The 26,635-nt window shown below is 40.7% G+C and overlaps 1 protein-coding gene and 1 long non-coding RNA gene across 14 annotated transcripts in view; one reads left to right on the forward strand and one right to left on the reverse strand.

Moving 5' to 3' along the window:
* The window catches only part of ZMYND11 (zinc finger MYND-type containing 11), a 160,675-nt gene extending 157,235 nt beyond the window's left edge, over nucleotides 1–3,440 (reverse strand). For 9 of the 13 annotated variants that reach the window (XM_073334521.2, XM_073334520.2, XM_073334519.2 and 6 more), the window contains exon 1: nucleotides 3,192–3,439. The gene's annotated coding sequence lies outside the window, so the exon portion shown is untranslated. Of the gene's footprint in view, nucleotides 1–2,338; nucleotides 2,440–3,191 lie in introns of those variants that run through there. The other 4 variants (XM_073334522.2, XM_073334516.2, XM_073334513.2 and 1 more) reach the window with 4 other exon arrangements.
* On the forward strand, nucleotides 1,604–26,635 carry LOC140907773 (uncharacterized). The gene is made up of 5 exons (XR_012157619.2): nucleotides 1,604–1,768; nucleotides 21,189–21,380; nucleotides 22,988–23,113; nucleotides 24,541–24,567; nucleotides 25,417–26,635. It is a non-coding gene; the product is annotated as an uncharacterized LOC140907773 (long non-coding RNA).

The following is a 26,635-nucleotide window of genomic DNA, read 5'->3' on the forward strand; positions in this document are numbered from 1 at the left end:
TGCACTCTTGGCTTACTACAACAGAGGAACCCAGACAAAAGGGGACACAGAAACCAAAATTCTTATAATGTTAGCTTGTGGAATAAAGAATGTTAATTAGTACTGGAAAGCTCCTAAACCTTCAGTGCAAGGAGAATGACTAAAAGAAATCTCACATTACATACCAGAAGAAAAAAAATTACAACCAAGAGAAATTACTGACAGAAACTCTACACAAACTACTGTTCATTTACTGAGTACATGGAGGGAAAGGAATTAACCCCAATATACTTGAATATAAACACAATCATCTATCTAGACTGGTTCAGGAACTTAAACTCTAAAAACAACACACACATCTGTGGAGTAATTTTTGACAAATCTGAAATTTCATGGGCAAAATTCACTGCTAGTGCCAATGGTTACAGCTTCATTAAAATCAATGAATTTAATTTCATAAAATGTTATATCAAATGATGTTCATATGTTTGACAGTTGAATTTTGTCAACAGATTGACCACCAATAAATACCACAATCAACAAAGCAGCCATCAGACAACTCTTTCAGTCACTCTGAACATAGATTAAAATTTGTGATCAAAAAAATTAAATGCTCTCACAACATTAACAAACCTGTGAGTTACTGAGACCTCCATCAAAAAATCCAGTCAAAAACAATAATAATTTATTTAGCTATAGAAAATTTGGGATTAAACGTGAACCCATGCAAGGAATTATTTTGAGTATACTTTCACTTCTTATGTAAAACAGCAGTCAGCAAATGCTTTACTTCCCTGAAGACTTTCTGTAACATGCTCAGAATGGCTGATAATAAAATTGTTTTTAAAATGTGTGAAGAGAGACTTGGTCCTTTGTGCTGAATGAGGAGGGACAAGAAAAACTCAAGGGATTGCAACCTGAACCACAAATTGCTTTTTCTGCATCTCCCCTCCCCCCTTGTGCAAGAGATTCCCCTCAAGGAATTTCCTACAAAGGAACACCATAAAGTTCAATAAAAACAGGCTTCACAAAGGTGGGAGAAATTTTCTACCTTCCTCTTGTCCCCTACACTCCAATAGGGTATTTTAAAAAACTATTTTATTATATTTTTCAAGTAATACAATCAGTAAAGTGTGAGAGGAAGAGACTACTCTGAGATGTTAAAATGTCAAACTATCACTGAATTATACAATACTCAGCACTGTATTCAATACTTGATTTTTCAATATGTTTCTAGGTTTCTCAAGCCTGGTTCTTTACTAGTGTCCTTTAAATGCTGTTCACTACTTTGCATTTGAACAAGACCTAACACACTTAATGATAGATTCTGAGTGATTTTCAGGGACAAAAACTGTGAGCTCAGAAATGTCACACAAAGTTTCCCAAGTCCCCAATGTCACTATTTGACATACTGACTTGTCTCTCAAACTGAGAGAGAGCCAGGAAAACGTAATGCAATGCCCCACTACATTTCTGCTTTCTGTACTCTACATAAAGATTTGCTTCTCCTTGCACACTTTCACCTCTTAAACTTAAAAGAAAAAAGGGAAGGAAACCTGGAGAGTCCTCTGGCAAATCTCTGAGACAGAAGGAGAGTCAGCACTTAAGTTAATGCTGTGGGAGGCTTAAGATAATTTAGAAATGAAGTTTTAAAAATATTATTTCAAAATTCCCTAGAACCAGGGCTGTCAAGTTTCCTGCAACACCTCTTAGGTGAGGAGAGTGAGTAAATCATTTCTGAAGAGGGAGGGAGGGAGCCTCACAAAGATTCGAGCCTCCAGGTGGCCGGGTGAGTTTCTCCACTCACATATGTGAAACCAGAGCCAATCCGCCCAGGCCCTACTGCCCCAGAGGAGCTAGAGCAGACAATGTGGGAGGAAGAAACCCACCCAGCAGGTGGGGAAGGAAAGTGAAGAGGGGCTGCCTGGATCTGATGAGCATCCTGGGGGGGCTTGGGGAGCAGGGGCCCACCTCCTGTTAGGGGGTGCTAGGGATATAATCCCCACCCTTACTCCATTCCCTCCTTTAGGAGACAGTTTGAGGGTGTAACATGCACCTTCCCTGACCATGTCTGCCTTAAGGGGGGAAGCTAACGCATCGCCGCCCCTCCCTCAGGGTCTGCCCTACGGGGGTGGGGGGTACTACCTCTCCCCCAGCGTCTACCCTACCGGGCGGGGCGGGACGGGGCGGGGGGTAGAGGGAATATCGACTTCCCTCCCCCATCGCGCGTCTGCCCTGCGGGGTGAACTTGGGGGGCGGGGGTATTGCCTCCGCCCAGCGTCGGCCCTCCGGGGGGAGGTGGGGATACAGCCGTCTGCCCCCCGCCACGTGCCCCCTACAGGGGCTTATCCCCCCCTACCCGTGTCGCTCCTTCGGAGACAAGCCCGCAGAGCAGCTGCCATTATCCGGCCCAAGCCCCGTCTCTACGCAGACACCACCCCAGCGACAGACACAGGCGGGGCCGGGGGCAAACCAGGCGCCTTGCGTGTGAGGCCGGGGCGGGGGGTAGGGGCTGTGGCTGGCCTGCGCCACACCCCGCTCGGCCTCTCCTATCACGCGAGGCCCCGGCTTCCCCCCAGGCCCTCGTGGAAGATTCGGGAGAGGATTTCTCGTGTGTCTCCCTCCCCCGTTTCCTTCCCCCTTCCCCCAGGTTATTTATTGTAACTTCAGTGTGTGGGGGGCCGCAATCCCGGCCCTTTGCAGCTGGAGCCCATGGGCAAGGGGCGCTTTTGTAAACGAGAATAAATAATAGTTAATGTCCCCCCCTCCCCCCCGCGCAGTTTCCCTGCTCGATTTCCAAGCTGGCTAGGAGATTATCCTCCCCTCACCCCAACAACAAACAAAATCCTACCTTGCACCCCTCCCCCAGCAGCTCCCCACCTTTTATTAATTATGATTATTATTGCCCCCTCCCCCTTTGCTACCCCCCAGGCAGGATCCCCTTCTCCTACAGAGCAGCCCTTCCCCTGCTCCCAGCTCCTTGGATCACTGTATAGATTTTGTAGGGTTTTTTTTTTTTTAAGGCGCCATGTTTATAATCCTCCATCATATTTAAAAAAAAAAAAAAAACCCTACCCAGCACGAGACACGGTGTCTCCTCACCCCAAAGCCAGGGGGAGAGAGACAGAAACATCATCCACAGGGCTGTAAATTCAAGCCCCCCCACCTCCGCACGCGAACCCCTCCTCCCCAGACTCGAAAGTCTCTCTCACCTTGTGCTGTTGCTGCTGCTTCTGCTGCTGGAAAGGGGGGGGGGGGGGAAGGACGGGGGAGGGAGAAGTTAAGCCAGGGGAAACTTTTCAATCGCTTCCCCAGGCCGCTGCTGCCTCCTCCTTCCACATATTTTTCCCCCCTCAGAGTTTTATTGTGTCTGAATATTCTCTCCCTCTCCTCTTCTGTCTGTCCACAGTTAAGGTTTCTGGGGTAAACAGGGTTTAGGATGGTGCGAGGGATATTTGGGAGAAGGAGAACTCTAGTGGTGTCTGCTGGAGTTGCTGTTTGTTTCTTTTTCCTTTTTTTTTATTATAATCAATTTAAAGCACATTCTTAACTGTTTATTAATTATATATTAGTTTTTAGATCATAATGTCAGGCCAGGACCCTTATTGCAGGATCAGGAAGTTAAGAGGGAATGTACATGAACCAAGGCAAGATAGCGTGTACAATATCACAATACAATCTAGAAAAGGAGTACTTGTGGCACCTTAAAGACTAATAAATTTATCTGAGCATAGGCTTTCGTGAGCTACAGCTCGCTTCATCGGATTTGATGAAGTGAGCTGTAGCTCACGAAAGCTTATGCTCAAATAAATTTGTTAGTCTCTAAGGTGCCACAAGTACTCCTTTTCGTTTTGCGAATACAAACTAACACGGCTGCTGCTCTGAAACAATACAATCTAGAAATTCTGGACAAAATTTTTAGAAGGGACCACTGATTTTGGACACCCAAAAACGGAAGCATGCAAAATCCATGGCTACTCCTGAAAATTTGGCTGCATACGCTTAGCTATGGTGTGATTACAGAATGGCTTTTTAATAAATTATTATTGCTGGGTGCATTTTGTATGTAATTTATAATATTTAGGAATGTGTGGTTTGTTTAGATATAATATAGTACATCTTATGGGGTGTCACAATATTAAATGAATATTTAATGCTTGTGTAGGCAAATAAATTCTAATTTTCATATACATTAGAAATTACATAACAAGAAAGAAAGGAGCCTTGTAATTGCATTTCTTTTTGCAGTGCAACATCATATTCTGACACAGCATACTATCGCTCAATCCTGAAAACATTTATTCTTATGAAACATTTATTCTTATAACTTTACGCATGTGAATAGTTCCATTCATATAATAGACTACTCAAATGAATAAAGTTAATCACATACTTAATGCCTGATACAAAGACTTACACATGCTTAATTTTATGTGCTGTGAAGTCTCTCAATCATTCAACTATTGAAGTTAATGGGACTAACTGATAGTGCTTAAAGTTAAGCATTTGCATAAGTCTTTGCTGAATCAGGGCCTTAAGCCCTTTTTTAAAATTTGTTAAGCATCAGTAAAGCAGCTTTGGTTCTATTTTTTTAAGCAGTGAGAGAGAATTTTAGACGATCTAAAATAAATGATATAAATAGAAAAAATGTAAGTAGATAATCTACTTAAGTTTTCTTGATGGGTTTGCTTGATAGCAGACTACTTTTTATTAACAAGACTGCATTACATGACTGTATATTACCATAAAAATATGGGTTTCATTTTAAAGTCAGGATTTTGATAAGCATACATCATTGGAGCTTTGCTGTCAATAAGTTACAAACCAGCTGCAACCTTATATTGAACAATTGGGTATAATTTCTGTTCTAGGGCTAGGATTTTTAAAGGAATTTTAGATAGTTAAAGTTCTTTAGTGTATTAGACATTGTAATATGGGGCCTTTATCAGTTAGCACCTCTGGTAGCAGGATGGGGAGCTATACTAACCTGACCCCTATCCCCCTAATGGCACCAGACTCAATTCTCAAAAAGAAAAGGAGTACTTGTGGCACCTTAGATACTATACCAATTCTGTGTATATCAAGTCCTTGTGATGACCCAGCCCAATAGCTGGGTTCTAGTAGTATCTAGCCCCTTTAAGATAATGGAGAGTTAGAAGTCCCATAACTCTAATGGGGGCTAGACAGCCTTAGGTGTCCTGGGTTTAGCACCTTCTCTTTGGAGTCCTTGGCTGGTGTAGATACGGGAACCCAGCACAAGTGCTGATTTTGTTTTTGCTGGTGGGTGCTTTTGAAGAGGTGTGTGTGTTTGGGGAGAGGCTATTTTCAGCATATTTATTCACTTCTTTCATATTCTAGTTACTGAATATGTGTCTGTCATTGGTATCTTAGCAGGCAGAGAGGAGCAGGTGTGGGGCACCTTGGGGGAGGAGGCCTCAGAGGAAGAGGTAGAGAGAGGGTGAGAAGAGGTGGAGTGGGGGCGGGGGCAGGGCCTTCGGGGAAGTGGCAGAGCGGAAGCAGTGCCTCCAGGTGAATCACAGGCAGGGCCTCAGGGGGAGGAGTCTAAGCAGGGCTGGGCCGTGGGACTGAATGTGGGGTAGGGCCATGGTCTGGTCACTGGTGCCCCCCCATCCCCCCCCCACACTTCTAGGGAGCTTCCAGCACTCCCGCCCACTCCCCAAACTCAAGAATCATGCACTGCCTATGACTGTGGCTCATGGGTGCTGAGCACCCCTATTTTTTTTTCCAGTGGGTGCTTGAGCACCAGAGCACCCACGGAGTTGGTGCTTATGGAACCCAGGCCCACCCACTCCACTGGTTTCCAACTCAGGGAACATATTTAGAATAGCCACCGTCAATCCGTCTCAATCCTTTGTTGCTCAATGAGCTACCTCTCCACCTCTGCAGGCTTTTCATGCCTCTTGCCCTAATTTGCCCTCTTTGGAGTGTTGGGTTCTCTAGCAGCTTTTTCACCAGCCTGTTGGAAGAATCCTCACTTTACAATCCCTCTCTGTGGACTTCCTATTTCTTCAGGAGGTTTCTCCTCTAATTGAGGCCCTTAGCCTTTTATCATGCCCCAGTGCTTCCCTGCCTGTGGCTATGTTCACACTACACAGCCTTGTGTTGCTACAGCAGTACTGCTAAAAGTTGTGTGGTGTAGCCGCTGTTTGTCGGCACTCCTGCCAAGAAAAAACTTCCACCCCAACGAGCGGCATTTGCGTTGTTGGCAGGAGAGCGCTCCTGCTGACAACATGTTGTTCATACCGGTGCTTGTCACGGCAAAACTTTTGTGTTTTCAGGGTTTGTTGCTTTTTAAACACTTCTGAAAGACAAAAGTTTTGTCATTCAATTGTCAGTATAGATGGTCTAATTAACTGCCTCCTAGTTACTGGGTGAATTAACTACTTACAAGTGTACCTGAGCTGCCTCATTTCCCCTCATGGGGCCTGTGAGAAGTAGGCTGGGCCCCTAACTCCAGAAGGCCAGCTACTTTCTGACAGATGCCCAATTTAATTGGGGTTTGGATGCCTAACTCCCTCAGGTTCCTTTGAAAACCCAACCCCATATCATTTTTAAGCACTATAAATAGTAAGAGGAAAAAGGATATACATCATGATCTAACAAGCCCTTATTCCCAGGAGTAGGTCTTAGTTTTACAAAGATTCATATTGACTTAGGGCAAAACTGCAATTGTCTTCAGCCCTAGCATGATTAGTCCCTTGGGTTCTCAGAGACTATGGTGATCGTTATCACATAAATGTTTGGGCCGCAGTCTTGCAAACATTTATGCACATGCAGGATTGGGGCTTTCAGGTTTGTCCGCATTAGAAGTTTTTATTTGTTGTTAGTGATTGCCAGATTATTTGTGGTAGTTAACGTATTAGCAAAGGCTAAGCTGGATACTCTCTAAAGGTTTGTTCCAGGATACAAATTTTGGGTCTAAATAAAGGACAAACATTTGTATTCTGGAAGAAATGTTCAGGGAGTGTTCATACTGAGCCTAAAAATGTGTCACCAACTTCTATGCAGTGTTGTTGTAGCCGTGTTGGTCCGAGAATATTAGAGAGACAAGGTGGTGAGGGAATATCTTTTATTGGACCAAGTTCTGTTTGTGAGAGAGACACACTTACACAGAGCTCTTCTTTAGGTATGGGAAACATACTTGGAGTGTCACAGCTAAATACAAAGTAAAACAGAGTAAGCATTTGCTGACTAACTCAAACCAGGTAATCAGTTAACTCAAAGTAAATAACCCTAGTGTAGACCTCCCCAGAGAAATAGGAATGCTTAGGGCTGAATCTTGCAAGATGCTGATCTCCCACATTTGCATGAGTATCAGCACCTTGTAGGATCCAGCTTCAAGCAGATAAACATTTGCATAATGTAGTCCGTAGGCAGGGTCTTGATGGACAAAAAGGGTGTTTTTCAGGGCTTCTCTGCAGAGGAACATCCAGGAAAATGATTCCAAATTAACTCAATTAATTTGAAGTGGATTAGTTAAACTTCATTAAACCCATGTGACCCTATTCAGAATTAAAGTAGCCTTAATTTTGTTTAGTTTAATTCCCTTCCAAAGTTATTTAAGCTACATGGAATCAGGGCCACTTTAATTCTGAACAATAGTGTACACACAGGGATTTAATGTGGTTTCACTAATCCACTTCAAATTCACACCTTTAGTTAATTCAGATTAATTTTCCTGGATGACCCATTTGAGTTAGCATTAAACATGATTGAAAAGACTTCTTAATACTGATTAAGATGCAAGATTGAAGCCAGGTTAGCTGGCCCTGTTATAGCCTTGGCACCCTTACAGTCTTTTATCTGCTTTATTTCTGAATCTATATTTAAGGTTTCCCCTTTGGCCAGTAAGGTTTCAATTAGGAAACAGCACTAAAATAACTAATTTTAAAGCTCCACGGTGAGAAGCAGTCAGAGATTAGGTAGGCAGACAACAGGAAGAAAATTCCACTTTCCATGAGTGCTGGGCAGTTTGTTCCCTCATAGGCCGTGCCAACTGTTTGTTAAGGCAACTGCTCAATTAGGAGTGTCCTAACCCTCCCCCCAAAGTAGTGTGATTGGCTGCTGAGAGTAATAGGCAGATAGAGTTACATGGCGTGTCAGCATAAAATTCAGGGTGTTTCCTTTCTCCTCCTCTTGGATTGGAAAGTCTCTATAAAGGCAAAACTACAAAGACAAATGTTGCTTACTTTCTGAACTAGAAAGCAAACTTTTGCTACTAAAGTAACTCAGTTCAGAAAGTCACAAGTGTTTGAATAGCTATAATCAGGAGATTGCATTATAATGGAAAAGCAAATATTCAAAAGAGCCAGTTTGTTACTTGGTTCAGGGAAAAGAAAATATAGTAACAGTTAAACAATACAAAGAAAATATGAAACATTTACTTCCCTTCCTAAAGTATTTCCCTTCAGAAAATAAAACCTATTCAAGGTAGAAGAAATAGTTAAGGCCAGGTCTAAACTACAAACTTTTGCCAGCATAAATTATATTGGTGAGGAGGTGTGATTTGTGACTGATATAGCTGTGCCAACAAAAGCCCCTATGATAGACACAGTTATACCGGCAAAACTGCACTTTGCCAGCATAGTTTATTTTGCTTGTGGGGGGGGGACTGAAATAAGTGCAGCTTTGCTGATATAGGATGCTTCCATATGTGGTGTGTTTTGCTGGTATTGTATATCAGTCTAGCTATACCAGGAAAATCTTTCAAGTATCAGCCTGCCTTAAGAGACAGAACTATTTTTTAAAGCTAAATTCTTTCTTTAGATATATATACACACATAACTCTTGAAGTAAAGAGCGTGCATGCATGTACATTTAATTTAAGTTTCAGAGGCTTGCCCAATCTGGGGTTCACGATAATCTCTTTTTATGAAGTAATTTGCACTTTAAGGTTTAAATAAAAACAAACAGAAAAACAGAATTCTATATTGGGCTAAACAATTAAAGCACAGGATCTGTTGATAACCTATCAGGAGCCAATGATAAGGCATATGTAATTTTCCATAAACCAGCCACTACCATCAGCAAATAAGTGATACCTTCTGCCACTGTTAAAATGTTTACAAAATAAGGTCCTGATACTGAAACTGGTTCCACTTGGGCAGAAGCCTGAGTCATTTCCCTGAGCAGTATTGCCAGTGCTAAGCATTCACAAATCACAAGTCAGGCTCCAAAGTGTCATAAGATTGGCTCTAAAATCATGAAACTTTGGCAATTAATTGATCTTTAAACATTCATGGTAAATAGGCCCAATGGCCTGTGATGGGATGTTAGATGGGGTGGGATCTGAGTTACTACAGAAAATTCTTTCCTGGGTATCTGGCTGGTGAATCTTGCCCATATGCTCAGGGTTAGCTGATGGCCATATTTGGGGTCGGGAAGGAATTTTCCTCCAGGGGAGATTGGAAGAGGCCCTGGAGGTTTTTCGCCTTCCTCTGTAACAAGGGGCACGGGTCACTTGCTGGAGGATTCTCTGCTCCTTGAACTCTTTAAACCATGATCTGAGGATTTCAATAGCTCAGACATAGATGAGAGGTTTTTCGCAGGAGTGGGTGGGTGAGATTCTGTGGCCTGCATTGTGCAGGAGGTCAGACTAGATGATCATAATGGTCCCTTCTGACCTTAATACCTATGAATCTATGAATAATTTTGTGTTAAATCTAATTGCCTTCTGGTTTCTGAACTTTTAGGGTACATTCAGACCACATTTTCAGGCTTTTCTCCACAAACATGCAGGCTAGAAATAATACATTTTTACTGAAAGCTAAGATTTTCATGTAATCACTTGACTCCAGGAGCTAAGGCTTTAAGCAAAACAATAAATATAATTAGATTTTACCAGAGTTGGCAGTATTGGGCTTGTCTATTCAGAGGTTGTACTGCTTTAGCTATACCAGCACAGTAAAAGCAGTACAGCCCCCTTAGTGTGGAAGTAGTTATACCACTTAGAGCCCTGCAACCCAACCAGAATCTGGCAGGACCTAACTAAAAGTGTCGGGTCTGGGTTGGGTGGGAAAACAACCCAACCCTCTCAGGCTCAGCAGCATTCGCTCAGGGTCGGCATGGCTGCGTGCCCTGCCCTGCTCCAGCCAGCTGCTGCCATCTCGCTGCACTGTGCATACTGAGGAGCTGTAGCGCCTCTCACTCTGCAGCATACACAAACCACAGCAGGGGTTGGCGGAGTAGAGGAGTGAGGGACACAGCTACTGCCATGCCAACCCCATGGACAGGAGGTAGCAGTGGCACTGGCTCAGGGGCAGGGGCAGGGTTAGGGTTGGGTTGGGTCAGAAAATGACTTGACCCTCTAGGGCTTGAGTCTGGGGTGGGCTGGGCCTAAAAATTAGTCACGAGCAGACCTCTAATGCCACTATAAAAGTGCTCTAGACTGGGCCAAATTTTTGTCTGTTATGGTGCATTTTAGACTGCCATAGCTATTCCTGTATGGCAAGGGGAAGAAGCTATACTAGTATAAGGCACCTTTATACCACTATAACTGTGTCCGTACTTGGTGGGAACGGGTATAACTATTTGGTAACTGAATAGATATACCAGTACAAAAATTGTGTGTACACTGGGATAAACTCATTGTTCCAGGAAGTTGTTGAGGCCAAAAATATTGGACATTTGTATGCATAACCAAGAATAGCCTGCATTATAATGAAGGCTGTGAGTTTGTCACAGAAGTCACAGCTTCTGTGACTTTCTGTGACCCTGGAACAGCTCAAGCAGCCCCTGGGCCAGTCACACCAGCCACTGCTGGGGCAGTCTCAGGCCACTGTGCCTGACCCCCCAACAGCAGCAGGAGAAGTTTGGGTGTGGGAGGGGGCTCAGGGCTGGGGTACAGGGTGGGGTGAGGGCTCTGGACGGTGCTTACCTTGAGGGGGGGGTTCCCTGGAAGTGGCAACATGTCCCTCCCTCTCAGCCAATGGGAGCTGCAGAGCTGGCAGCATGTGAAGCTAGCAGCTTAGGGAGGGACATGTTGCCACTTCCAAGAAGCCGGGCAGGGAACCTGCCAGCCCCGCCAACTCCCCCTCCCCCAGCACCAGCAGGGGGCCTGGGCTGCTCGCACCCAAGCACCCATGGCGACCCCCAGACCACCCCCCAGCACCTGTAGCACTCCACCCTCCCACCAGTGCCCTCCAGCACCCACACCCCCCCAGTACCTACAGTGCCCCCCGGGCCACTCCACCCCCAGAACCTACGCCCCCACCCCCCACAAAGCACCTACAGCACTCCCAAGATTTAGTCAGGGGTATAGTACAAGTCATGGACAGGTCACAGGCTGTGAATTTTTGTTTACTGCCCATGACTTTTACTAAAAATACCCATGACTAAAACATAGCCTTAGTTATAATTCATAACATTTTTGAAGGGATATTAAACCCAGTGCCAATTTCTAACTATTAGAAATCAGGATGAAACCTAATGTGGGTGACAGATTAACCCACATCAGCCACTGTGGGGTTGTTATACCTTCTTCTGAAGCACTTGCTACTGGCTACTGTCAGAGACAGGATATTGGACTAGATGGACTTCAGGTCTGACCACATATGGCAATGCGTTGTTCAGGGCGGTTCTGTAAGATCTCAGAGAAGCACCTGCACAGAGCCAACTGTAGGATCATGTCTCACTATCCTGTCTATGACCATCTCTAATACTGATGGAATTTAAAGATTATACAAGGACATGACATCCAAATAGGAACTTTTTATGACAGGAGACTGTTTGAAGAGTGGAGGACAGTCAGGCATTTATAATGTTAGGTCTTCTACCTCATGTGGAGTTTGTGTTTCTAAAGCACATAAAGAGTAGATAGATTCTTTATTTGGCAATTTTAGCTAATAATTGCATTGCAGTCAGCAGATGGCAATTTAATCTTTTAAAAGGTTTCTCATTAAAATGAGAATTTGTTAAACTTTTAAACTTAATAGCAACAGTGTGTGTGTTGCACATGCACTTTTTCCTCATTTTGTGAGAAAGCTCCTAAATTAGCCAGGCACACTGTTGAAAAGGGATGTTAGCAAATATTGAAAGGTCCAGTTTCCATGGAAATAATAACTTTGCTGTCCTGATTTTTCTGTGTTTAAGTCTTGAACATAATATTGAATTTTACAAAGTTTCACTGAAATTCTTTAATTTTAAAATACAAAAAAGTGAAAAATACTCAAGTTATTGCACATTGAAACAAACATTTGTGATTAAAAATGTACATTTCTGGCCCTCAAGATAAACTCATTGAATGTATAAGCTTTGAGTTCTTCCCTGCATTTATTGACATTATTGCACACACAAGTGAATGCAACTTAAAATAAATAAAAAATAAATTTTGATGTCAGTGTATAGAGGTCTCTATGGCCTATGCATAAAACTGATGCTGTACAACTTTTGTGCATTTATTTCAGTATAGAATGTATATATTTTAGAGGAAAAATACAGGCTTATCTATTGAATTAAATGCTCACCTGTAAGTGACAATACTTGATTTGTTAATGAGAACACTATTTCCAAGAAAGAAAGTGGATGCACCTTTGTGAATTATATTGCCTTTACTGCAGGTAGACTGTAGGACAAGGACACCACAGAGGCAATGGGACACCATGAGTAAAATCCATTGGGTTTTCCTTTTGTATTCCTGCAGATCTACAGGACAGTTCCACAAACTATTGCCTTTACTCATATGCATAGACATGTGTAAGACTGATGTTATACATATGATTAATCCCATTAAATCTGCAGGGGAATAAATTCTTTGTTTCATCTTTCTAAAATCTGAGTTCAACATGTGTGTAAAGTTACCCACAAATAAAAGATCAGATTTGGATGTGTTCTAAAGTCCATTGCAAGCACTGGAAAGATTCCCATTGCCTTTAATGACCCTTGGATCAGGCCCTTTCAGCGTTTCTCAGACGTGGCACATGCAGCCACCAGGGGCTTTTCTTGCTGCCACGGCCTTCTGGTGGTTATGTGGGCGGAGGGGAAGCAGTGGCCCTTCTCTGGAGACACAAAAGCTGGAGGAGCAGGCAGCCAGTGAGTTTTCCACCTTCCCATGGGCAGTGGGGTTGGGCTTGAGCCCTGGGGTGGTAGGCTCCCCACTCCCTCCCCCAGGCTGCCTTCCCTAGTGCCCCATTGCCCCTGGCTCCCGCTGTTCTGTGCCCACCTCCCCATCAGGGCTCAATAAGTCTGCTGTGAAAAATAATATGTGTGTGTGTTTGTTAACATCACTTTTCACAGTAGACTTAGTAGCTAGCAAGTCTTTATATAAAAAACAAAACAAAACAAAAAACCAACAACCAAAAAAGCAAAAGAAATAAGAAAAAAGACAAGACTATGTCAAGGCACCTTATTTGTGTTTCTATTCTGTTTAGGCCCAGTAAAGAACAGAGACAACTGTACATTATTTTTATTATTGAGTTTGCAAAATAAAGTCCTACATAAATAAATTACAATGATTTGGGCATATTTATTTGTTTTTCCTAAAGTTAATTAAGTATTTTAGGAAAAATGGTCAGAGTGGCCAGCAGCAAGAGTGGATGGCCGTATTCTGAGGCCACCAAAAAATTTGTTGTGAGAACCTCTGCCCTAGATGACCTACCATGGCACAAGCTACATTTCATCATGCAACTCCAAGCACATTTTGTGCTCCTACCTCCATTCCATAAGATGTGGTTAAATGAACTTGAATGCTGGACATTTTGTACCCCCAACCAAACATACAAAGATAAGACAGCAATCATAGGAAGACAGTATTCCAGGTGACAAGACATATGTATGTCTCTCTTATATAAAGAGGAAGATAAACTAGAAGTATTAAACCACCTTAGGCTCTAGGTGAATTAAATTTGACTTCTAAAACAAAAAATAGAGAAAAATCTTAGGTTTCCAAATTAATACATTATTTTGATCTGTTTTGGGAAAATGAGGAAAATAAAAAAGTTTAACTGTCACGGGGTGCTCTACGCACTCCTAGGATGGTACCTCCTCCTGGTCACTCTGCAGAACAGCTCACCAGATCAACACCCTTTTCTGCTGTTGCTCACCATCCCTCTGCTTCTCTTTGTCTGCAGCCTCTCTTGCTCCAGGAGCTGCTGCAGCCTCTCTATGACTTGGCCCTAAGGCCAAGTCACTCAGCATTCCCCACTTCTGGGGCAGAGCCCTTCAAAGTCTCAGTCACTCCCACAGTGACCCAGGCAGTCTTCCAGTTTACTGCCCTGCCAGTACCACTTTGCCAATGGTAGGTAGCCTAGTACCTCTACTCCAGGTTGCAGTTTAGGGACTTTACAACAGCCAAGGTCTGTTCAGTCCCCAACTTAACTCTTTAGGCTGCTTCCTACCCCAGCACTCCCCCCTCTCTGGGCCTTGCTAGCCTCTTTACTTCCTCCTTCCAGGGAGCAACCATGAATTATTTGTTGCTATAGCCCCCAAACACACCTCCCTTCTACCAGGAAGTTTTTAGACTATCTCCCTATAGTCCCCTTCTGATTATCAGTTCCCTGGCTTTATAGAAGCCCTGCCTTTTCCCACACAGGTGAGCTTCCCCTAATTAGGGCTTTCCATTAGCCCCTGGAGGGCAAGAGTGGGGTGGAAAAAATAGAAGGAATGCCAAAAATAGAAGGAATATTTGATAACTGAATTCCCAGAAATTGTGATATATGATCACTTATTTCATACCCTCCAGTAAATATAAAGAGATACTTTTCTAGTATTGTTCAGAAACGTTTGAAAACAGTAGTAGTACACCTGATCTGGAATAAAATAGCCAAATAGAACTATGCATTTTACTGATGATGAAATCTCAGCTGATGGAGGTTTAAAAAAAAAGAAGAAAGTAAAATTGAAATAGATTTTCATCAGAGAAACATTTAAATGATTAAATTTGCATTCTCCATAGGAAATTGAATCGACCAGTAGACTCTTAAGTTGATAGTATGGTAGGGGAGGTTTACCCAGAACCCTTTTGTTTTTTTAAAATGGTGCATTTTAGAACTAAATTCTGCACAGCTGGATATGATAAAAGCAGGGCAACACCATCTGCCAAAAAGACTGAGACTGAATTCTCTTGCTGGATTTATTTATGCTTTGTTCCTTAAATCAATAGGAAAAAAATCTATTTAGGATTTTGCTCATACAACATATTAAGGGGGTTTCCTGAGAAAGGAATCAAATCAATACACTAAAGAAGATTGTTATTCTTAATACTAGGATAGCTGTAAAACCGTGAGCCCATAAACTTGGGGTCCACTCCAAGTATATGAAGAAAGGAAAAGAAAATGTAATACTTTTTGAGGGTAAATGTCAGGAATTGGGGCTTGCAGCTGAGCCTGGGACCATTAGACCTACTTCCATAGTGAGCAACAGAAGATTCCCAGCTGAATCACTGCTGGCTTGCCGTGGAATCACCTGATTGGCCAGACTGTCTGATTGGCTGGAGGAACCAACAAACATGCTCTTAAGCCTAGCAGTAGTAATAGACCAGCAGCCGCTTAAAGCATTTGTTTATGGTGGTAGTAACTTCTTTGTCTGCTTGTTCCTATTCCTGCCTTGCTTTGCTCCAGATAACTGGGCTACTGATACCTGCTGTAACCAGTAGGCCCAACCACCTGCATCCCACTCACTGACAGTAAGGGATGTGAGATGACCACAAGAATTTCTCACAGAAAGAAAAAGAGAGCTAAAAAGTAACTAACAACCAAGACAAAATTAATACTTTGCAGACAGAGAGCAGATTCAAACCAAACATCTCAAAGTGCTTTTAAAAAACTTAAGGGCAAATCATCTTCCTGTGCCAAGCTCAAGTAGCTGGTGCGTGCATCTGTATGAGTGTGCTTAGAGATGAGCATGTTCAAGCAGGGTAGTGGGAATGGAATCTGCCCTGACCTGCCCCTCTTTCCTGTGATAGGTGCTGTTAGCAGCTATAAATAGAGCTCCTTTTGGAAGCCACCACCCTGGTTGCTTAGAAAATGCAGGGCACTGGGTAGCTACAGTAAGATGGGGGGTGTTTGGAAGGTTAGTGGGGATCACTTACATCTACAGGGAATCAGATGAGGTAATTAGCTCACTAACTGTATAGCTTGGAGAAGAAAACAAGCAGTATAAAAGGCTGAGCGAGGAAGTAGGAAGGAGGCCTCTTCTATCTGCTGCTACATTATGTTGCTCCTGGAACACAGGGCAGGAAATAATAATAAAAACGCTTAGTGAAGGTACCCTAGTGGAGTGCATGTGCTGTTTAATCCCCAGGAAGGCTTACCAGCTAGGGTTTCCAAGGCTGGATGGGGGATTGTACTCACCCTGAATAGGGAAGAGGATCTATTATTACATGTATCCACCAGTCCTGACCCCGGTACAATCCTAAAGCCTAAACTTCAAGGTATGGAGGAGGTCTGCACGTGATCTCAAAAATCTGTCCATCTAACATAACAGTAATGAAGAATGATTTCATCTACCCTCATATAGGATAATCAAATGTTATCATCGGATAAGGTTTAGAGAAATAATTTCTCAACACCCTAAATGGTTGCTTCTTGAAACAGCTAGTTCATGAGCACATCAGAGGAGAAGCTATTCTCAACCTAGTCCAGTAAAGCTGGTTGTGAATTTTTTCAACTAATAATTTATTTGTTGAAAAATGCCAGTGCATCACACCCAAAACTGTTCGGGAAACAGTGTTGGGTTTGACAAATCTACCAGCTCAGAAAAATGTCAAGTCTGTTTTTCAGTTCACAGGTATTTTTGAGATTTCAGCTTTTTATCCAAGACAGGAAAAAATGTTAAACCCTTGAAAATATTTGTAGACTGGAAAACCATTTCCCACCCAGCTCTACTCCTAAAGGAATTGGCTAAAGAAATAATTAAGTTGAACCACTAGTAAAAGTGACCGCACTATAATTAAATTCAACATCCTCAGGGGGAGTACCTGGCCTAGTATGAAACTATGCATTAGAAAGAGGGATTTTTAAACAATTGGGAAGCTAGTCAAAAAGATCCTAAAGAAGCATTTTCAACATTTTTGACAGCTGAACCCTTCTCCAAGAAAATAAAATCAATCACAGTCCTCTTCAGTTCTCCCATGTGAGGTAAGTTAGGTCCATTTGAATAAGATAATTTTTATACAGCCAAATGCAAGGTCATATATCTAAGAACAAAATATGCAAGTGACATTTACAAAATGAGGAACTGTATCATGGAATGCATCAATGCAGTGACTCTGAAAACGACTTAAGCGTTACAGTGGATAACCAACCGAACATGAACTCCCAGTGCGATGCCATAGTTAAGAGGACTAATGCAATTTCATGGATGTATAAGCAGGGAAATATCAAGTAGGAATAGGGAGGTGGCATTACCCATGTATATATCGCATTAGTGAGGCCATTACTGGAATACTCCAGTTTGTTGTTCACATATTAAAAAGTATGTAGAAAAATTGGAAATGGTTCAGAAAATAACTACAAGAGATGAGTGTAACTTCCAATGGAAGCTGTGCTGGCATAGTTGAGGGATGAATTTGGTCCTTTTTAAAAAATTGTGTTTAAGCAACATTATATAAAAGTAGCTACAATTTGACCCCACACTATCATTTTGTAAAATTTCATTACGGTTCTGTTAAATAACTGCACTGTTTTAAGGGTTAAGATTTGACCACAGTTATGTAAATATAGTTTATCTCAAACTGGTTTAGAAGTACCCGGCATGGACAGGGTTTTGTAGGGTGAACTGGGGAAGTCTGTCCTCTCTGATTCTGCTTGCATGAAAAATTTCAAACTCTTGAAAATATTTGCAGGACTGGAAAACCATTTCTTACCCAGCTCTACTCCTAAAGGAGTTGGTTCAAGAAATTAATTAAGTTGAACCATTAGTAGAGCAGAGCACATCACACTGAATAAACAATTTGCAGAGTGACTACTTCCAAACCAACAAGCAAAGAGAGAGTTTTGTCTTGATCATACAGTCAAATAAATAAAGCCTGTTGTTATTAGAATTAAATATGCCTTTCAGTTAAAAGCATGTGAATATATCTGAGGCCAGATCTACCCTATAAACTAACATCGGTATAACTGCACCCCTGAGCAACACAGTTAAACAAACCTAACCCCGTGTCGACATAGCTACCGCCTCTCGTGGAGGTGGATTAACTACGCCAATGGGAGAAGCACTCCCACTGGCGTAGTAGTGTCTTCACTGAATCATTACAACAGTGCAGCTGCAATGGTGCAGCTGTACCACTGCAGCATTTTACGTGTAGACTTGCCCTAAGTGTGTGGTAATCCAACAGTACCGATTGCATGGTTAGATACGTCCCTCCCCCGCCCCCCCCACAGGCATGCACGCTCCTATTTAAATGAATGCATTGGTACATGTTGAATATCTGGCACTCATCTTAATACATGTATAAGACTGGAGTGGAAAAACACATATTCTGCATGCAATGTCCATGATTTTCAATGTTTAGAACTGTTATTTCTACACTAAACTCTTTCAAAAGGTCTAACTCCTGATAAGTATAAGGTTTCAATATCTGCCTACACACCGCCTCCAGCATGTAAATCACTCCCAGCTATTCTGTATGAGTGCTATAGCCAGCCAGCCATGAATTACACTGCAGGGTAACACCAGCAAACTCCCAGTGCCAGACTTTCCCCCAGAAATGTGTGGCTTCTACTGCCCAGCACCCTCTTGGACAATACAAGCTTGCATAAAGTCCATCCGTTCATTAATAGAAAATGATACATACAAATCTTGTTATCTCAAATGAAGTTTCCCAAACACTTCAATCCAAACACACTGATTTAGATAAAACAATAAAACAAGTTTATTAACTATGGAAATATAGATTTTAAGTATTACAAGTAAATGAAAGTGTCTGGTTGCAATGTAAGGACAATATCTGTGGGCAGTTATTTTTATGAACACTTGGCAATACATCATTGTAATAAGAAGGTGAATGGGGAGTCTGTTAGTAAGTCTTATATTTTGATGAATTTGTTCATGGCTATATTTTAGTTATGTAAAGTGCCCAGGTGCCACAGCTAATGGTCATCTTTATACATTTCTAACTAATGTTTTAAAAACTACATAGTGATCTGGGTCATTTTCAAAAAAATAAGAGGAATGAATAGTAAAAGAATATGTCTGCTAAAGGATAAATGACTTAAACTGCTTTCCAACATGCGATGAACATCAAATGACAAGCTAAGGCCCAAGCGGAATGTGTTGGCAATTTATATTAAGGTCAGCTAGACATTTATAAATGTGATAGATTTAAATTAGGTGCTATTCCATAAACACCTGAATCTTTATTTATACTTCTTCATTTGTCTAGCATTATTCCTTAGAAAACCAGAGGAGGAGGATGTATGGAGAGAGCCACTTCCACTGTCTGCAGCAGGACACATTTCACACTCACAGTTTGTGAAAACATGGTTCTTTTATTTTGAAAAATCATAGCAAAACACTGCTCATGGCATGGTCAAGAGGCTTGCAAAGGGAAAATAAAACATCTTCTCAAGTACATTTTACAGGCATGTGGCTAAAATATTTGATTTAATATCCTGATGCAAAAATGGAGGACTTGTTAAAATAGTTGTATTAACCTTACACTTGATTTCCTTAGAAAGGTATCACAAGATTGATTTATAAGGAAGACTTCCAGATCCAAACTTCACATGTTTACAGAAGCATTTCCCTTCACACAGCATAGATAGTAAAAGATAGTCTGTGGAGGTAAGAGATATGCAGTTTCAGAACAGTTTCAGCTATGCAGTTTCATGAAAAGAATCTTAATGAAGTAATTTGGTGTGACAGAAATTATAAGCAAGAAGCTACATGAAAATATTGGCAGATGGGGGTTGTACTCACAATTTGAGGTCTGAGAAACCTGGCAGGTTAAGTTCACATTAATTTTAATTATGAATTAATATTTTTAAATGCATTTGTTTTTATTGCCTTTGCCTCTTTCCTTATTTCCCCTTTGCATTTTTTTTCAATTTTATTCTTATTTATTTCTACAGAACCTATTTCCTAACCATTACTTATTCACCACTGATATATACCTGGTACAACAGGTTTTTCACTTGCTTCCTTGACACATTGTGTGCTAAATTTCTGTTTGTATTTTTTGTAATTGTGTGTATAAGTGGTCATTTTTACATCAAACTGGCTATCTACAGATACAATTTCCCAGTTTGCATGAAGAAGCATGGTATCTATCTATCTATCTATCTATAGATAAGGCAATTGGGTACTTCTTAAAAACCAAGCCCTACATGGCCTATAACACATATGCCATATTTTACTTAACAAATATAACTCCTTATTATGGCATGGAAGGAGGAAGAGAACACAAATGGATGCACAAGTATATTAGTTAATAAATATTCCCTGCTGAATATTACCCAGATGAGCAGCCAAATTTTCTTCTCAACCTTATCTGAGCAATCCAACTGATTTCAGTGGGCTTATTTCCATGACTTTATTATGATTACTTAACTGTTATTGCACATATATAAATGAGAGGACAAGCTGACCCATCTATTCATTCCTGTGTCATCTTTCAAATTGTCCACACACAATACTAACTCTAGTGATTCTTCAGTATGTAAGCCTAGAAAATAATCTTTGTAGGCATTTTCAAGAAAACTAGAAAGTTAAAATAGCTTCCAAATAGAATGATGCACTCTGTTATTTATAATACTGACTCTTTTGTCCCATAATAATAATGATTAGAAAATTATGACATTAAGCCCTGGAAGGTTTTGACAAAGTGGAAGGAGCTGAGATTTCCACTTGTGGACACCTCTGAACTGCTCTCAGAGATGTTGATGACATGATGCTTTTTGCTATAACCACCAATGCAATGCAATGAATATTGGAGTCTGTAAAAACAGGTAGTGAGGAACAGGGACTATCCCTGAATGTGCCTATTCCTCGCTGAATGTTGACATGATTAACCAAAAACAGAACACAAGCAGACACCACAATTAATGGTCAAGCTGTACAGGCAGTAGATACATTCAATTATCTAGAATCATATATATCCAACCAAAGAGGCTGTTCCAAAGAAATCAGAAGAAGACTAGGAATATCTGGCAGAGCCAAGGCCTCCCTTACAAAAGTCTGGAAAAAAGCATGGCATCTCAAAATGTATGAAGGTTGGGCTGGTGAAAAGCTTAATTTTTTCTATTGCAATCTAGGGTTGTGAATTGTGGGAAATGAATGCTGCTGACAAGAAGAAAACAGAGGTGTAGTGCTGGCAAAGAATATTGCATATCTCCTGGATGGAAAAGAAGACGAATGCTTGTTAGAAATATTATGGAAAGAAGCAGACTGTGATATGAGAAATCGACAGGCATGGTGGTGGTTCATCACAGTAGACCAGAAAGGAGGTGAATAGATGGTGTGTGGCAGATCGCTGGGAAGTCTGCTGCTGAAAGCTTGAAGCTAGGAATGGATCAAAAAGGTTTCCAAAAATACTGATGTCACCAGTATTCAGACATGAATAACTGGATTTTACTTACTTACTTACTTACTCTTTTGTCCCTCTGTGGACAACTGTCCATCAGTCTATCCAGACTGAAAATAAAATTGAAAGATAATATAATTAATAATAGTATAGTAGCCACCTTTCTTTGCTTTAGAGGAATTATGACCAGTTATCTAGTGGCTGACATGTCAGCATTATAGTTTAGAGATGCTTATATATGTATAATCAATAAACCCTTATGCTTACCCCAGATGATCTTTTGTGCAACTCTACTGAGTTCAGCATATAATGCTTTTCGCATCTTATTCTTCTTTCAGTATTAAAACAAAATGTTTGCAGAACTGACAGTACATTTACAGAGCAGTAAAAGTTATGATAGAAATGCAGCTCCTCGCTGACATTTGACAACTTCTGGCTTGGGATGGTACAGTAGATGGGGAGTAGTGCCCCGAGTATGATCAGCATATTTATACCTTTCATTCCAAGAAAAAAATACAACATTAAAAAATCTCAGTTGCTATGAATTTTATAGAATCTTAATTATTCACAGGAGAAAATACTGAATTTTTATTGTCATATATGTAAGATTAATGGCCTACGTTTTCAGAAGTGACTGGAGATTTTGGGTGCCTCAATTTTTACTTGCCCAACTTGCCAAACCTCTGAATATCAGGCCCCTTTAAGGTGTCTCAAGTTGGACATCTGAAAATTGAACACCCAGAATCACTAGGCCCTTTTAAAAAAACTGGGTCCCTAAATAATATAAAGTAATTCTAGAAATATTGCTGTTTAAAGCAGTTAGAGAAAGAGAGAGATTCTAAATAAGAATGAAGACGGAGTTCCATTTGAAACTTGATCCTGCTCCCATTTAAATAAATAACAAAACTCATATTGACGTTAATGGGAACATGAAGAGGCCCTGGATATATGTTTGATTTGGGATTTCCAAGCTGTTACATTTGCAGCCCTCTTGACTGTGTTCAATAGCACCAAGATCTTAGGATTCTGAAATCACTCTGACATAAGAAAATATAAAATCAAAAAGGCCTTTTTCTGCCTTTGAGTTCTGATATTCCTGAGAATTATAATACTATCTCTTTCTAAATCAGTAACTTAAAATATATTAGTAAAGAACTTAACATAAAAAAATCAAACAGACATTTATGTACAGTGCAATCTGAGAGAGACACTCCTATATATATACTGAAACTGGAGTCACACCTCCTGGTTCTATGCAATTTAGCTGCTATATGGCCTGTTCAATAGTAGGGCCGATAGTTTCTTACGAAGTCCACTACTAACTTGTAGAAAGGCTTAGTCTGCACTGAATCTATATGGCTATGAGGGTTAACAATAAAGTTCAAATAGGATCTGACCTTTCCTACCTATCCCACAAGGATTTTTGCTGATGAAATACTGCTATGAAGATCACACTTGCTATATTTTTCAGTATTTGTCTTTCCTGATGCCTGCTAGAGAACTAACACATCATTGCTTTGACAATTGCAGGACAAAACTTCCCTATTTCAGAACGCTATTCATTTACTGATTAACTTACTTCATGGCTGAGTAGTCCTGCAGGGTCGTGCTGTACTAATGACCAGAGCAGAGGAACGGAATGCAAACCAATCAGAAGTAGGTAGGCCTGGAAGTATTCCAGATTTTGTTCAATTAATTACTGGAAGTTCAGGAGCTTTGGGGACAGAGTTGAAATCAAGTGCATAAAAGACTAGATTCACATCCTGGAAGGGCAGAAAGAAAGCATAGGAGAGAACCTTACTGTAAGAGGGTATTGTAGCCATCGCTGTCATGAGTCAGACAAGGTTGTGAAGTAGGGGACGCAATGTTATGCAGATATTTGTGATACCAATGATTTTGCAAAGGACTATAACTGTTTTCATTTATTGTTATTTATTTTGCTCTCTCTTATGTATAACAATGGGCTGATCCTGCAAACCCTTATCCCCCAACTTCATTGAGACTACTTCTGTGAATGCGGGCTATTTATGTGCATATGGATTTGTTAAGATCTGGCTCAAAAATAGCATTATGATCTCTTTAAAAGATTTACCACTTCTCGCTGGCATTTTTACTCATAGCAGCCCAGATTCCCTATCACAACAGCAAAATATCATAAATGAACTCAGAAGTGTTTCAAACATAATGCCTGATACTGAGTGGTACTATCTCCACCTCCTACAGAAGTCTGTGAGAGCTGCTGCTGCTGAATAAATACCTCATAGGATCAGGCCAATGAAAAGGTCCAGTAGAACCTCAGAGATACAAACACCAGAGTTACGAACTGACCAGTGAACCACACAACTCACTGGGAACCGGAAGTACATAATCAGGCAGCAGCAGAGACAAGAAAACAAAAACAAACAAACAAAAAAACCCAACAAAATACAGTACAGTACTGTGTTAAATGTAAACTACTAAAAAAAAATAAAGGGAAAGCCGCATTCTTCCTCTGAATAGCAAAGTTCCAAAGCTGTATTAAGTCAATGTTCAGTGGTAAACTTTTGAAAGAACAACCACAATGTTTTGTTCAGAGTTATGAACAACTTCCATTCTCTAGGTGTTCGTAACTCTGAGGTTCTACTGTATATTCTTCTCTCTGTGCATGGATTTAAATCTTATTAGTACTATGGGGACAATAACACATGCGCAGGCAGGAAAATAGGCTGCCCCAAGATTATAGGTTACCATATATTTTTCATAGTCAATGGTTCAATTCTTGATTTGTTTTCAAAAATAACATTCAGCTGAATATGTTCAGAAGGTGTCACAAAGAAGAGAAGGTTACTCACATTGTGCAGTAACTGAGGTTCTTTGAGAAGTGCATCTTTTGAATCCAGGCGAGCCTGGCATCAATGTATTAATTTTTTTTTATCTAACTAAATCTAAAGAGCAACTTGGAGATGAACTCTCTTTGGTTTTCTGGTTTTGTTTTTTTTGTAGTCTGAAACTAAAATTTGAGACTAAATTTAAGATTAATACTACTCTATGTGCTACTGAAATCTATCTAATAACTAACTTTACTATCTAAATTAATATTTCAGACACCCCTTGTGGAGCTCCGCCTGCAGGTGAGGACGGTTGAGAAGGAACTGGGGTGGGGGCGGGGCGGGGCGGGACGTGCAAGCACTAATGGCACACAAGGCGCCTATGATGCATGCACGTTCCTGACCAGGCACTGCTACCAAAAGTCTCCCATCAGTGGTGCCAGGACATGTCAACACCTAAAGTGAAGCACCCACAGGGACACCACTCGATGAAGAAGTACCAGCTATGCAAAAAAGAGCAGAGAGGGGGGTAAATAGTCACTGAACCAACAAGAGACATTGCAATTTTGGACTTGGTTTTGGTAAGTAGTGAGGACATCACAGAAAATAATCTTGATTCGAGTGATCATAAATTAATCCAGTTTAAATGAAATGGAAGCGCAATCAAAACCAGGTCTACAGTTATGTTTTGTTTTATTTCAAAAGGGCAGACTGTTAGAAATTAAGATAATTAGTCAGAGGAGTCAACTGAACTGAAGAACTCAGATTTAAATGTGGAGGAGGCTTGGAGTGTCTTTAAATCAAATGTACAAAAACTATCTGCCATTTACAACCAAAGCAAGAGGAAAAACACTTATAGGGAAAGGCTCCAAACCAAGTTGAATGAATAACCACCTCAAAAAGGTTGTTAGGAGTAAGCAAAGAAGCTATAGGGAATGAAAAAAGGGATTCATAGGCAAAGAAAACTACATCTTGGAGGTCAGAAAATGTAGGAATAAAGTTAGATTAAAATAATAAGAGGATTTTTAGTTATATAAATAAAAAGAATAAGGAAGGATGAGGTTGGAATGCTTTGCAGTGTGGGTGGGATGAGATTAAAGATAATCTAGGTATGACCCCAAAGCTAAATGAATACTTTGCCTCGGTTTACAGTAATATAAAACATGGGCATGAAGACAGGATTGCTGATGTGTACAGAAATGGAAATTACCACATCTGAAGTGGAAGAAAAACTGGAAGAGGTTAATGCACTCAGACTGGGGGAACTGGATAATTTCTATCCCAGAACACTGAAAGAACCTGCACATGAGATTGCTAATCCAGTAGCAACAATTTTAAATAAATTTGTATATTCAGACGTGGTATCATATGACTGGAGAACAGCTAAATGTTGTACCTGTATTTAAGAAAGGGGAAGAAGGTGATCCAGACAATTAAAGACTTGCATACCTCAGTAGTATGTAAGGCTTTAGAACAGATTTTGAAGAGAAGAATAACAACATTCATGGAAGTAAATGGAAAAGGGGATGTAATGCAACATAGGTTTACTAAATGTAGATCATGCCAGACTAAGCTGGTATCCTTCTTTGAGAAGATATCTTAAAAAATTAGTTAAGGGAAATGCAGTAGATTTAATATACTTGGACTTAAGTAAAGTATTTGACACAGTGCCACATAGGAAATTATTCGTTACATTAAGGAAGATGGGGATTAATACAAGACTTGTAAGGTGTGTGTGGAACAGGCTCAAGGGCAAAAGACAATGCTAAAGATGATCCTGGCAATTATAGGCTGTTAAATCTAACTTCAGTACCAAGCAGATTGGTTGAAACTGCAGTAAAGAATAATTATCAGACACATAGATGAACATGATTTGTTGGTGAAGAGTCAACAATGCTTTTGTAAAGGGAAATCATGTCTCACCAATCTATTATAATTCTTTGAGGAGGTCAACAAGTGGACAAGGATGATCTAGTGGATACAGTGTAGTTGGGCATTTGACAAGGTCCCTCACCAAAGGCACTTAAGCACAGTAAACAGTCATGGGATAAGAGGGAAGGTCGTCTTATGGATCAGTAACTGGTTAAAAGACAGGAAACAAAGGGTAAGAATAAATGGTCAGTTTTCACAATCAAGAGAGGTAAGTAGCGGTGTCACCCAGGAAACTGTACTGGGACCAGTGCTTTTCAACATATTCATAAATGAACTGGAAAAAGGGGTAAACAGTGAGGTGGCAAAGTTTGCAGATGATAAAAAATTACTTAAGATAGTTAAGTCCAATGTTGACTGTGAAAAATTACACAGGGATCTCACAAATCTGGATGACAGGACACAAAATGGCAAAAATGAAATTCAATATTGATAAATGCAA

This window comes from Lepidochelys kempii, chromosome 2 (genome assembly GCF_965140285.1).
Source record: "Lepidochelys kempii isolate rLepKem1 chromosome 2, rLepKem1.hap1, whole genome shotgun sequence".
NCBI lineage: Eukaryota > Metazoa > Chordata > Testudines > Cheloniidae > Lepidochelys > Lepidochelys kempii.